General features: G+C 43.1%; 1 protein-coding gene and 1 long non-coding RNA gene across 4 annotated transcripts in view; one reads left to right on the top strand and one right to left on the bottom strand.

Annotated features, from left to right (window-relative positions):
- The window catches only part of G3BP1 (G3BP stress granule assembly factor 1), a 38,480-nt gene extending 31,828 nt beyond the window's left edge, over positions 1-6,652 (bottom strand). The window contains exon 1 of the mRNA XM_036845842.1: positions 6,569-6,652. The gene's annotated coding sequence lies outside the window, so the exon portion shown is untranslated. The remainder of the gene's footprint in view (positions 1-6,568) is intronic.
- A 532-nt stretch (positions 6,653-7,184) lies between these two features.
- LOC118891921 lies at positions 7,185-10,195 on the top strand. Of its 3 annotated transcripts, none has more exons than XR_005019207.1 (3): positions 7,185-7,583; positions 9,371-9,529; positions 10,137-10,195. It is a non-coding gene; the product is annotated as an uncharacterized LOC118891921 (long non-coding RNA). The 3 variants fall into 3 exon arrangements; XR_005019206.1 differs by having other exon boundaries at positions 9,331-9,529; XR_005019208.1 differs by lacking the exon at positions 7,185-7,583 and adding an exon at positions 8,232-8,340 and having other exon boundaries at positions 9,331-9,529.
- The last annotated feature ends 3,399 nt before the right edge of the window (positions 10,196-13,594 follow it).

The raw sequence follows: 13,594 nt of genomic DNA, 5'->3' as shown, positions 1-13,594 counted from the left end.
AACCACGTTGTAAAAGTTAGGCAGTTTCTTAAGAAGTTTTATTTGTAATAGCTAAAGGCTGGAAACAAACCAATGTCCATCAACAGGTGAATGGATAAACAAATTGTGGTATATTTACAGAATAGAACAAACAGTATTACTCAGCAATTTTTTTTTAAAAAGCACATATTGTATGATTCCATTTACATAAAAATTCTAGAAAGTATAAACTGATCTTCAGTGACAGAAAGCAGATAAGGGATCCCTGGGGGCAGAAGAGGAGGGAGAGTGGATAGGAAAGACGGAATGCAAAGGAGCATGAGAAAACTTTTGGGGATGATAGCTATTTTCACTATCTTGATTGTGGTGGTTTCATAGGTATAAACAATGCCAAAAGCTATCAGATTCTACACTTGAAATATGTGCAGTTTATTGTATGTCAATTATACCTCAATAAAGCTGTTTTTTAACCCATCAATATAATAGCTTGGAAAGACAAAAGGTCGTCTCAGGGGAAGAGAGCAGAATGGGAACCTGTACCAGAAAAAAAAGCAAATTTAAAAGAGTAACTCAAAATGTTAACTGTCAATTCTGAGTACAATGACATTTAAGGGATCTTTTTACTCTATTGTAATAACCTATCTAAAACACTACGGAAAAATAAACAGCGAGGGTTTCTGTGTACTAACATGAATATGTTGTAAATTTTGTTGCAAAGTTATGCTATGTATTCCAACATTTGAAATTTGGCTTAGTTATGAGAAATAAAAATGCTTTCCCAGACCAGAGAAGAAACTACAGAAACCAAGCCGCTTCTGCTCAGAGCAAGAGTGGCATGAACTATCACTACATCTACTACTGTTCAATCTATTTTCCAAACTCTTGACATTTACCACCTGTCACTCTCCTTCAAAATTCTTCCTGACAACTCCTTGCAGACACAGGACAGGCAAAATACAACATGAGCCTGAAAGTACCTGATAAAGAAAGAAAATGCTTAAAAAAAAAAAAAAAAAAAAAAAAATAGGGGAACATCAAAAGAATACAAGAGTCAAAACTGGAACAATTCAAAAAATAAAGTAATAAGTAAAAAACCAAAAATAAGTTAGGAAAACACTGGATTACAACCCCAAAGAATATCCATGAGCCTATACTGACATAACTAAAAATTTAAAAATTAATGGGTAAGTAGTGTTAAAAAATGGGAAAATGAAGAATTAAAAAAATGGGGAGGGCTTCCCTGGTGGCGCAGTGGTTGAGAGTCTGCCTGCCGGTGCAGGGGACACGGGTTCGAGCCCTGGTCTGGGAAGATCCCACATGCCGCGGAGCTACTAGGCCCGTGAGCCACAACTACTGAGCCTGCGCGTCTGGATCCTGTGCCCCGCAACGGGAGGGGCCGCGACGGTGGGGGGCCCGCGCACCGCGATGAAGAGTGGCCCCCGCTTGCCGCGGCTGGGGAGGGCCCTCGCACGGAGGCGAGGACCCAACACAGCCAAAAATAAATTAATTAATTAATTAAATTTTTTAAAAAAAGTAAAAAGAATCACTCTCACAGAAAACAAAAAAAAAAAATTTAAAATAAAATAAAATAAAAATAAAAAAAAAAAAAAAAAAAAAAAGGGGAGAAGAGACAAATCTTTCCTACCTAAGAATTTCAAATGATGGAGAAGAAACAAGGGAAATAAAGAATCACCATGAGAACACCACCATAAGAGCTGCAGGCAAGATCCACTAATGAATGCTAACATTAAGCGGGGAAACTAGAGAAACAGAATATCTGCGTAAGTTCAAAGTGTTTCCCCCAAAATGTTTAGTAACTACAGCGGTAGCTTTAATATATGTCTACAAATTCAAAGATTTTCCTCCTTTAGTGACTAGCTTCTAATGAAAAGAATATGGAAAGGAAAAAAATACTAACCTGGTACACACCACTTTAATCAAGTGATCAAGGTTAAATTCAACCAGGAATGGTATTACGTGCCCCGTGATGCGGTAAGAAGGCTAAGTCACCTCTGTGGTATTCTTCCCAAAATCCATAACCTCAGTCTACTCAACACCAAGTATAACCAAACTGAGATCAAGTGTCAAGGTCATTAAAGAGAAAGAAAATACAAGAAACTGTCACAGATCAGAGAAGAGAAACCAAGGAGACATGAGGACTAACTGCAATGTGGTATCCTGGATTGGATCCTAGAACAGAAAAAAAGGACATTAGTGGAAAAACTAAGGAAATCCATATAAGGTCAATCCTTTGTTAATAATACTTTATCAATGTCAATTTATTTTTGAAAAATGTACCATGATTAGGTGAGATGTTAACATTAGTGAAGTTGGGTAAGGGGTATACAAGACATGGCTGTATTGCAACTTGTCTGTAAATCCAAAATTACCTCAAAAAACACGTTTCCTCAAGAGAAAAAAATTCAAGAACTGAGAAACTTAATTCACTAACTTTTCTTGATTTTTAACATCCCTTCCCCAATCCAGCATTAAAAGCTAGTCAGCTAGGTTTATAATTAAGCAACAATCTGTCCTTTCTCACCAAGATGAAAAAATACCGTTAACTATATACTAATGCTTCATCTACGAAATTCCTTAAAAACATGAATTTCCTATGCTTTAGATCTCATAAAGCATAGGTGGATGTATGCCAGGAATCCCTAGGCGTAAGCTCAAGATAGTCCATAAACATGGGATATACTTGAGGCGCAGCTGTTAAAACAAACAAACAAACAAAAAACCCTGGAAAGGCAGGTAGGTGCCACTGATGCCTTCTAAAACCTTCAAAGATTTTTTGAATAAGGAATTCTAAAACCTTCAAAGTTTCTGAACAAGGAAATATATCTAGCACATATCCTTACCAGTTACACCACTTGCTTTACAAAATAGTTTAGACAACTATTTAGGTTACAGAGCTCCAGGTCTTATAAGCAAAAACATGAGAATACCTAAGATGCGTGAATGCACTTTAAAAATACATAAACAGCTATACAAATAAGCAATGATGCTGCCACAAAGCCACTTAACAGCCACCAAGGATGACATTCCTACTAAGCTGAAGTGTGTCCCATCTAGGAAGCCAGCTTTTTTTCTCTGAACCATCTCTAACCATCTCTAATATTTACTTTTTATTAAATACCTGAAATACAGCACCCAGGCTAAACAGCCAAGCAATATGACATAACAGATTGGCCAGCAGGCAGAAGTGGAAATCTATCACTTAAAATCTAAAGACCTGATTTTATTTACAAAGGCCACAGCCTACAAGAGAACTTTTAATAACTTTCTGCTTTGTTAAGCCCCCTCTTCCCACTCTTCATGTGCAGATTTTTCCTAACTCTTCACCGTATCATCAGGCTTGCAATTAAGCTTTCCCAACCAAAGCCAGATAGGGTGACCAAGAATACTATAAATAAATAAATAAACAAACAGAAAGCTGACTTTTGAGATTTAAAAACAAACTTAGTTGTTCACCACAGCGTGATCACCAACTACAAGTGTGATTACAGTTGCTGAATCTTAAATTTAACTCCATGGCTGGAAGGATAGTACTGTACTAAAGGTCCCACTAGATGTTAAAAACTGATTACTGGTGGGGGGGGGGGGGTTGGTTCTTAGCTACCTACTTTAACAATTATCTCCCTCTTTAAAGTCAGTAAATTTTGTCCAAGGAAGTCTTAAAGCGCAATTAAATGAATATACAATAAATATTTGAATTTTGAAGTATTTTAAGAAACAAATCTAACTGCAAAATGTTGAAAGATCAAGTGGGTAATGTTAGTAAACTGGCAAAAAGAAAAACTGGTTTAGGTCACACATTCAGGCTTTATAACAAATTTCATTTTTTAACACTGCCCCATCCGTCCTAAGAACCATATACAATTCACAAACCTATAAAAATTTAAAACAAACTTCTGCTCTTTACTTTCTAGGCAAAGTACTGAAACAAGTTAAAAAAAATGTAAATTACCAAAAACTGCTGTGAAGTAGGTCACCAAGAAACATTACCAAATCTCCTGATGTTCCCTTAGCAGACTGTCAGCTGAGAACAGCAAACTAAAGTGAGTTAAATAAAAGAACAAAGAACTACCTACTTTTCTACCAGTTAGAAGAGATACAAAAGCTTAAATTCAAAGGATTTAACAGCAAAAGTAACCTCTAGCTTGGATTGAAGACAGGCAGACAAGTCTCGTATTATCACAATTTGCTTCAATTCATTTGTTCTTGATCAATGAATACACAAGCGATCAACTGGGCTACCGATCTGTGAAATACCAGCTTTCATATTCCTACCCAACCGATAACCATTTGCCTGAAGCCAAGAACAGTATTTTTTTTAAATATCTAAAGGGGAAACTAACAAAAATTTCCCTCAATTAATACACAAAGAACTTTCATTCTGATATATTTCACCTCAAGGAATAATCAGTGGACTCATTAACAGTTTAAATGTAGGTCATTAGTGTTTTAACATTTGATAACTTAAAATGCTAATTCAATAGCTAACTGGTGTATAAATGCAGGTAACTGGAATTGCTACAAGAAGGCAAGTTCCAAAGAAAACAATGTTATACTCTAAAGCTATCTGTCATTCATGGCAACACCAACAAAGGTGCTGGAACCTGTCCACAAGCTATTTTGATCCTGTATCTACTGCTACTTTCTGTTAAGAAATATGGAAATTACTGGGTAAATGGAAACACAAATGTTTGTTTCCTCATAGCTTTTTAATTTACTTACAAAGATGTAAATTATGTGTTCCCTCTGGCAGCAACTTCTTATACAAAGACCAATTCTAAAAAGTGTCTGCACAAACAAAATAGATAAACTTCTTTAAAAAAAAAAAGAGAGATAAAGAAAAATGGTCGACAGCCATTCCAATCAAAATTAATTCAGAAGAGCTAGCTCCAAAACTTTTAATGTGGCTTTAGCTCAAGTAGAGACATTTGTGATGCAAAGTAATGATTCGGACCTGCAACACAGGAACATTTATTATTTCATTAAGTCAAGGAATAAACTGGCTTTAAAAAAATCTCAGATATAACTCTACTAGAAAAATTTACACTCAAGTCTTTGAAGGTGTCTTCTACGTTTGCATATAACAGGAGCATACACACAACGCTAAATAAATGTACGTAGACAAGTTTTCATCCACGGAAGTTCCCAACTGCCATAAGGGTAAGATTTCCAACACCTCTCAGTCACCCCTAGTTCACCTAGCTGAGGCTCCACAGAGGTCAAATTTGTACTGTAACTGGGCTCCAAGCTTTCCACTCCAATTTCAAATTTTCACTTATACGTCACGGCCAGATCTGAAACTAATCGCTCTGCAACCTCATTTTCTTCAACTACATAAAATAAGGAAGTCCAACTGTCTTCTCGAGGGTCTTTCTCAAAAGCCTGCTCCAATTAAAAAATGAAGAAAGAAGATTCAAGATCTACTATCAGAGCCTAACTTCCTGCTGGCGGGAACTTCCCATCATCAGGCTGTAAGTTTCAAATCTGACGAGGAACACTGTCCAGGATCATTGGGCTTATTCATTTTATTCTACGCTTTTCCCAGAAGCTTTTAGGGCAGCACATCCATCAGCTACCTGTAGGAATATCTGTACAAAAGAAGCCCAAAAAACCCTTTCTTTTCCTTTGTCATAATCCCACGTCCAACCCTCGTCTCCCTGGAAGCCCTCAACTGGCCCAAGTACAAATGCCGCTGCAGTCGGCCTTCCGAGGCTGATGCTGACCCCAGGGACTAGCGTTCTGGGGGCAAAGATGCCCTAGAGCCGCACAGGGCGCTGGGACAAAGAATAAAACAGGTTCGGTGACTGGGAGTCAGACCGCCTAGGTTCAAACAAATACCTGCCCCTTACGGTCTGTGTGCCTTTGACCGTGTCACTCCGCCTCTGGGCCTTCGAGTCCGCTGTAAAAAGAGGGAAAGCATCGTACATACTTCATTGGGGCATTTCGGGAGTAAAGAAGAGACACACAAGTTGCTCCGCACACTGCCTGGCACACAGCGAGGGCTTGGAAAAATGTTAACTATTATCATCACTCAATACCCATGAACTCGCTGCTCCCCCCTTACTCCTTGTAAAACCTAGGAGCAGCACTTCTGCTTCTCGAGACGAGAAATTCTCATCGCACTTTCGTGTCCCCCACCCAAAGAAAAGCCTCCTCTGGTCTGGGTTAAGCTGGAGACCCCGCCAGGGGAGGAAGGACTCGGCTGGCGCGCGGAGAGGCGCGGGGGGGCAGGCGGGAAAAGCTACCGAGCCGGCCGCGCGGGGCCCCAGGCCCCCGAGATCACCCTGGGGCCCCGGGCGGCGGCCGCGGCTCGCTCTCGCTCGCCGTGGCCTTTGGGCGCGGCACGCGCAAGCGGCGGACGCGGACACGGCCACGCGCGCCGGGCCGGTGGGGGCGGGGGGCGAAGAGCCTCCGCGCGCCCGTGCGTCCGCCGCGCGCCTGCGGCCGTTGCGGCGGGGGGGGCGGGAGGCGCGCCTCGCGCGGTCGCCGTTAGGACTTCTCCTTCTCACCACAGCCCCAGCTCGTCCTCGTCCTCCCGGGGCCGCCCAGCCCCGCCCACACCTCGGCGTACCTGCACGGCTGAGCGGGAGAGGAACAAGCTCTGCTCCACAGCACAGCAAAAAGCAAAAAAACCCCTCACGCAACTGCGTCCGCACACACGCGTGTTCCGTCGCCGGGCTATATAAGGGCGATTCAGCCTAACTTGTTGCGGCCAGGTCGGGCACTCTGGTGGCCAATCCCGACTGCGCACCCTGGGCTCTTCGAACAGCAATTGGGTACTGACTCAGGATGAAGGCGTGGCTCTTGATTGGCTTTGACTCATGCCTATGAAACTGTGAGGAGCTCGTTTCCCTAGTAACGGATTGGCACTAAGAGAGACCAATAACTGAAAGGTATGGTGGGAAGGCGGGTGGGAAGTTCTTTGACCGATATCGACGGTAGCCAATAAATATGTGAGGGTGCTCCCATTCGTTACAAAGTCTTCCCCAGGGCGGAGATCCGCTTTCCATGCAGGAGCGGTTGCTCCACAAGGTGGGGCCCGTGTACTTTGGGGAAGTAAACCCCAAGCAACTAGGAGGTGGGCGCCAGGGTGGCCAAGGAAGCCCACCAATCACAGCGCGGGAAGGAGCTGATTGACGCAGGGGTTGGACCGCACCGAGGAGACCTAGCCCCGGGTACGCCGTGCCCTCTGGGGCGGTTCTGAGGCTCTCTGGGCTCCGGTTTCTGTCCTTTTTTCTTTCTTCACTTCTTGGGTGCGGTCCCTGAGGCCCCTCTCTCCCGCCTTTTCCTCATAGTTTGGTACCAGGGGAGCCAGGTGGTAAAGTTTCCCGTTGTTTGGTTGTTTTGTTTTGTTTTTCTTTCTTATACCAACTTTTTTATTTCCATGAGGCCGCCTAAGGGCACTTGCTGGCTCCCACCATTAGTCAGCACTCTTGTGGAACAACTGTTCAAGGAAAGCCAGAGGAGAAAGTAACTCCCGTTGTGTACCTAAGATCCTGTAAAAAGGTCGCAGGTGAAAACCGTTGAGTTTGAGGACACCAATTTCTACCCTGCTGTTCTCGGCAAGTGCTGCGGCTTGTCGGCTGGTGGGTGTACCGAGGAATGGGAGTTTGTAAATTCTCCTGTGGGCTTGGGCCTTCCAGCAATATCCTGGGCGTCACCACCATTGTCATTCAGATTTACAGTTGCTTTGGATGTGAGGGCTTATTTCTTCAGGTCGTTGCGTCTTTAAAAGGTAGCTTGTCAGACTCTTCTTATGTGGGGACTGACTTGTTGGCTCAGTGGTTAAGACACGGGTTCGAGCCCTGGTCCGGGAAGATCCCACATGCTGCGGAGCAACTAAGCCCGTGTGCCACAGCTACTGAGCCCACGTGCCTAGAGCCTGTGCTGCCTAACAAGAGAAGCCACCGCAATGAGAAGCCCGCGCACCGCAACAAAAACCCAACGCAGCCAAAAATAAAAATAAATAAATTTATATTAAAAAAAAAAAAAAACTCCTATATGGACACCCCGAAGCTTTCCCGAAACACTTCAGGGGCTAAGTGGCACTCCAGCCGGGTCCTGTCCACGACTCTTACTGTTTTGTTGGGCCTTCTGTTGATCACATGAGCATTTTATATGGAAATACAGAGACCGCCTCTGTCGGTTCTCCTTCCAGGCATGTGACCCTGCGGAAGGGGCTCTCGTTGTTTTGCAAATTTGGAAATGAAGCACGTGAGGCCTCTCTGTTGGGGACGAAGGGGCGCAGGCAGCAGCCTGGTGGGGTCGGAGGTGCGGCTCCAGGAGCGAAGTGGGAGCGTCCCTCTGGCCCCCCAAGCCCCTCTCCCGCACTGGCCTCGCTCAGTAAGCATTTATTGAGCTGCAGGGACTGGGGTCAGAGATGACCAAGATGCTGTCCCTGCCCGCTGTCACCCAGTCAACAAACCGTGCCTCTGCGCCGTGCCGGGAGCTCCCAAAACTGGGGAACGGGCGTGTGGGGCTATGGGGGCACCGGAGGGAACTCGGCTCAGAGGAGAGAAGCTGCTAGAGGTTTTCTGGAGTAAGGAACCTCCAGGATCACGTTAGCCTTGCTAAGGAATTTGGACTTTATTCTGAGGGCGTTGGAGAGCCCCTGAAAGGTTTCTTAAAGGGTGAACTAAGAAATTTGCATTTTACAACACGACTTTACAAATTGAAACGCTAAGGAGAGCGGATTGGCAACCCTTCAAATTCACAGATTGGTAATTTAACCCAGGTGGCCTGTGATGGGGGTCAAGGCTATTCTTAATCACATTTGGAGGGAATTTTAAGTGATAACAGCTCTTTTTGTAGGGCTGTTTGGCAGTCTGTTAAAATTGTGTATATCTCCCTTCTTGCTTGATAGCCATGTGTTGTTTTTTTTTACCAAGAGACATGTACTACGCGTTCATTACAGCACTGTCAGCTTTGTTATGATATTTAAAAACAAAACCTAATTGCTCATCAATTTGCAAACTGATTAACCGGTAATATGCCCATAGTATAGACTACTATGCAGCAGTTTAAAAGAGAATGAGGTCGAACTATACTGATATGAGCCTGTCTCCAGTTGTTAATTGGATTGTTAACTGACAAAAATCAAGTTCAACAAAACATACAGTGAATTCCCATTTATGTTAAAAACAAAAAACGAAAACGCCTGATTTCTGTATGTTAAAATAGGTATGTAAGTGCACCTGGTAAGAATTCTAAATTTAAAACAAGCCATTCCCCCTAGGGATTCCCCTAGGGTGGGAGCAACAAGGATAATATATTATTGCAAAGTTTTACAGTGAGACTGTGTTCATGTACTGTGTTGTCTCTGTGTTGCTATAGTTATCCATGCACAATCCTGTATGGTTTTGCTGTCTAATAGTGGGTAGGAAGAAAGGAAGAGGAAATGGATTACCAGAGTGAGAATGTGGACAAGACCCTTCCGGTGGCTGTGACTGTCTTCCACAGGAGAGAACAAGTTGGCATCTTCCTGTGGTCATTTACCTCAGGATCCAGATGCTGGATACTTAGTAAATGTTCAGTGAGTAATTTACCACCATGGATGTGTCTGAAGCGCTTTTTCTCAAGATGGAGGAGATTTTGCCCCCAGGAGACATATGATCTTTTCACAACTAGGTAGAGAGGCTAGTTCTAATGGAATGCATCTAATGGATGGAGGCCTGGGAAGCCCAGGAGAGCCCCCATGATGAAGGGGGCCAAATTAATAGTGCCAGCGGTGAGAACCCTGATGTAGTCACCTAAGGGAGAGTACCCGGCCTCCTACTAGTCTTTCTACTGGCAAACAAATTCTGCAAACCCCTCCAGAACACAACTTCACCCTTTTGTTTCTGCCAATTCTCCACAAAGCTCTGAGAATGGGGGTGGAAATGAAACGGAGCGAGACTCTGTGGGGCCCTTCCTGGTACAAATCCTTTCCATGTCCCGTTTCTTATTTGCTGGAAAAAGACTTCGGCCTCCTTGACCTTCCTTGAGTTCCAAAGGGGAGGTTCAAACAGTTGCTAGTCAGGGAAGGGAGGGAATGCAGAGACAAAGGAGGAGAAGTCAAGAAACAATAGTGCAGCCTTGGGGCAGGGTCTTAGTTCTTCCTGAAGGAAGATACATAACAATATCTTTGAGTTCTTCTGCAGGAACTAAGGCCCCCGCCCAGGTGGAGGATGATAACTTCAGGCTGAGCACAAGATTCCTGGAACCGGGACTTCCCTGGTGGTCCAGTGGTAAAGAATCCATCTTCCAGTGCAGGGAATGCGGTTCAATCCCTGGTCGGGGAATTGAGATCCCACATGCTGCGGGGCAACTAAGCCCGAGAGCCACAACTATTGAGCTTGTACGCCTCAGTGAGAGAGCCCACATGCCGCAAACTACAGAGCGCATGCGCCCTGGAGCCCGCACATCACAACTAGAGAGAGAAGAAACCTGCACGCCACAACGAAGAGCCCAGGCACGCCCAGGCACCGTAAGGATGCATGCCTCAACTAAGTAAGAACAAACGCTCCCGATACCTCACCACCAAGCCAATCAGAAGAAAGTCACACACTCTACAGCCCTCAACCCAAATTTTGCCTATAAAAATTTCTCCCTGAAAACTGTCAGGAGTTCGGTGGTTTTTGAGCCTGAGTCACCCATTCTCCTTGCATGACCCTGCAATAAACCTTTCTCTGCTCCAAACTCCGACGTTTCAGTTTGTTTAGCCTCACAGTGCATTTGGCACACAAACTTGTGTTTAGTAACAGAAAAAAGCACGGGCAAGACCCCAGAAAATACACTTTTGTGGAGAGAATGGATGGGTGGTGTATTAGGTAAGGAATGCTCCTAAGAATATCACCTGAATCAGTATTTCCCAAACAAAGCTAATCACTCAGGAAGGGTGATTAAAAATATGTGCCTGTATGTACCTTTCAGTGTTAAACTTCTACCTATGAACAAAGACCCAGTGTAATATTATTCACTGAAGCACTGCTTGCAGTAGAGACAGGAAACAACCCAAATGTCGAGCTATATGGGACTGGGTAGTTACAATACAACAATACAGTGCACTCTTGAAACCGTGCAACTCAGATTGGGACTTGAACCCATGGTCTTTTAACTGAGATCACACACCTGTTCTCAGGACTTAATGAAACTCAGGTTCTCCATGTCTCGTCACAGAAAGAGTTCAGTGAGAGACAAAGTGATAGGTAAGAAGTGGATTTATTTAGAGAGAAACACTCCACAGAGCGTGGGCCATCTCAGAAGGTGAGAAAGGCACCAAGGTATGCGGTTGTCAGTTTTTATAGGGGTGGGTAATTTCATAGGCTAATGAGTGGGAGGATTATTCCAGCTATTTTGAGGAAGGGGTGGGGATTTCCAGAAGTTGGGCCACCACCCACTTTTCGACCTTTAGGGTCAGCCTTGGAACTGTCATGGCACCTGTGGGTGTGTCATTTAGCTTGCTGATGTATTACAATGAGCATATACTGAGGCTCAAGGTCTAGTGGAAAGTCGGCTTGTCCGCCATCTTGGACCTATTTGGTTCTAATCAGTTTATGTCATGTCCTTGGGCTATGTCATTCTTCTGAAGGTTGTGCCCTGCCCCCTTCCCTCCTGTTTCACTCTTACAGTGGACTGTCATGCAAACATAGAGAAAATGAGGCAGATCTATGTGTATGGTTATAAAGATCTCCAAGAGATATCAATAAATGAAGATAGGAAGAAAAGAAAACAGGGGAGGGGGCCATTATTAATGGGGCAATTATTTCTAATGATACTCTGTATTGCTACAGTTATCCATGCACAATCCTTTATGGTTTTGCTGTACATGCACAGGTAATACCTGGAAGGAGTCATAAGAAATTGTCAATGATTGCTAACAGGGAGATGAATTGGACCTGGGTTGGAGAAAGGCTTAGTTTTCATTCATTGAAAGTACCTTTTGGTACTTTATAATTTTTTTAAACATGTGCATGTATTTTTCAAAAATTCAATGTTAAGTATAGATTTTAATAGTGATATGAGGAACTACACATATGAAAACTTTGATCTTTAAAACAAACAGATGGAATACTACATTACCCCTTTAGGTATATGAGGGCTTTTGGATATGAGGCATTAAAGTTTTAATCTGCCTCCCTCCCAGACTGCTAACCTCTTTTCCTTTTTCTCCTTACCTTACAAAAATCATACAAAGATCCAAAGAGACCCTTTACTGGCTTAGAAATGCATGCCTAATTGGATCCCTCTCTCCTTTGGCATTGACTGTCTGCAAACACATCACCTCCTCAAACTCTGACCAGTGCCTCAGCCAGGCACCCTGCTAATGTTCTCTACAAAGATCATTTCATTTAATAGTCACAACAACCCTATTTCCCATTTCTCAGAAACAGGCTCAGAGGGAGTAAGCAACTTGCCCAAGGTCACACAGCGAGAGCTAGAAAGTAGGACTCTCTGACTTCAAGTCCATGTTCTTTTACCCACTTGTCAGTACTGCCCAGGGCAGGATAAGACAGCCCCAAGTAGAGAAAAGGGGCAGGACCTCCTCAGAAACCCCTGAGAGGCTGGGATTTTCTTTCATTCTCTCAGGCACGGCACCAGGTATTGCTGCAGAGACAGCTTTCCAGGTGGTTTGAGAACTGAATCCATGGCAAATCCTGGTAATCTGCAGCCAAAGCTCTTTGCAAAAGCGCACACTCCAGTACCATCTACAGACCTAGGTGTCCTCACTTCCTGTGGCTTAGAAGAGGGACAAAAACTTGAAGTCTAAATAACGTAGCATGTATCAAGCACCTACTATATGATAGGCATGGTGCTCTAGGCACCATGTTTGAGTCCCTCCTCACAAAAACTCTTCAATAACTTCATAAAATATTAACTCCACTTTACAGCAGTAGAAACTATGGCTCAGAAAGGTTAAATGACTCGCCCAAGGTCACATAGCTTGGAAGTGGCAGAGCTGGTATTCAAATTCAGGATAATAGCACTCTAAATCCAAAGCCCAATAAGGAAAAAGGGAACAATAATAAAATACATACAATAGCTCATCTAATCCGCAAACTGCTCACTTTAACACAGGGGGAAACCAAGGCAAAAAGAAATTGAATAACTGTTCACTCGTCAAATTGAGAAAATGATAATTTGCTAAAATCAAATGTTGACAAGAGTGTGGAAAAGTAGTTATTCTCATATACTACTAGTAGAAAGTATAAATTAGCATAACCATTCCAAGCGCTATTTGAATGTACCCGTTAAAATTAAAATCCATACACTCTATGACCCAGAGATTATGCTTTTTTATATCCCTTCTGAAGAAACACTCCCACATGTATACAGTGAGCAAAGATGTTCATTATAGCGTTGTTTGTAATATTGAAAAATAATCCAAACATCTCTCAATAAGGGAATATCTAAATTTACAATAATAAATCCATACTAGAGAATTCTATGCAGTAATTTTAAAGATTGAGCTGGTTTATAATATGTGTATATATGTGTGTTTATACACATAGAGATTGATATTTTAAGTATATATTGCAATATTATATAGCATAAATCTCCAGAGCATATTCATTAAAAAGAGCATCTTACGAATTATGTACAGTATGTCACATATGCT

Source organism: Balaenoptera musculus, chromosome 3 (assembly GCF_009873245.2).
Source record: "Balaenoptera musculus isolate JJ_BM4_2016_0621 chromosome 3, mBalMus1.pri.v3, whole genome shotgun sequence".
Classification (NCBI taxonomy): Eukaryota; Metazoa; Chordata; class Mammalia; order Artiodactyla; family Balaenopteridae; genus Balaenoptera; species Balaenoptera musculus.
Note: the sequence above shows the minus strand (reverse complement) of the source record. Positions and strands in the feature narration are given on the sequence as shown.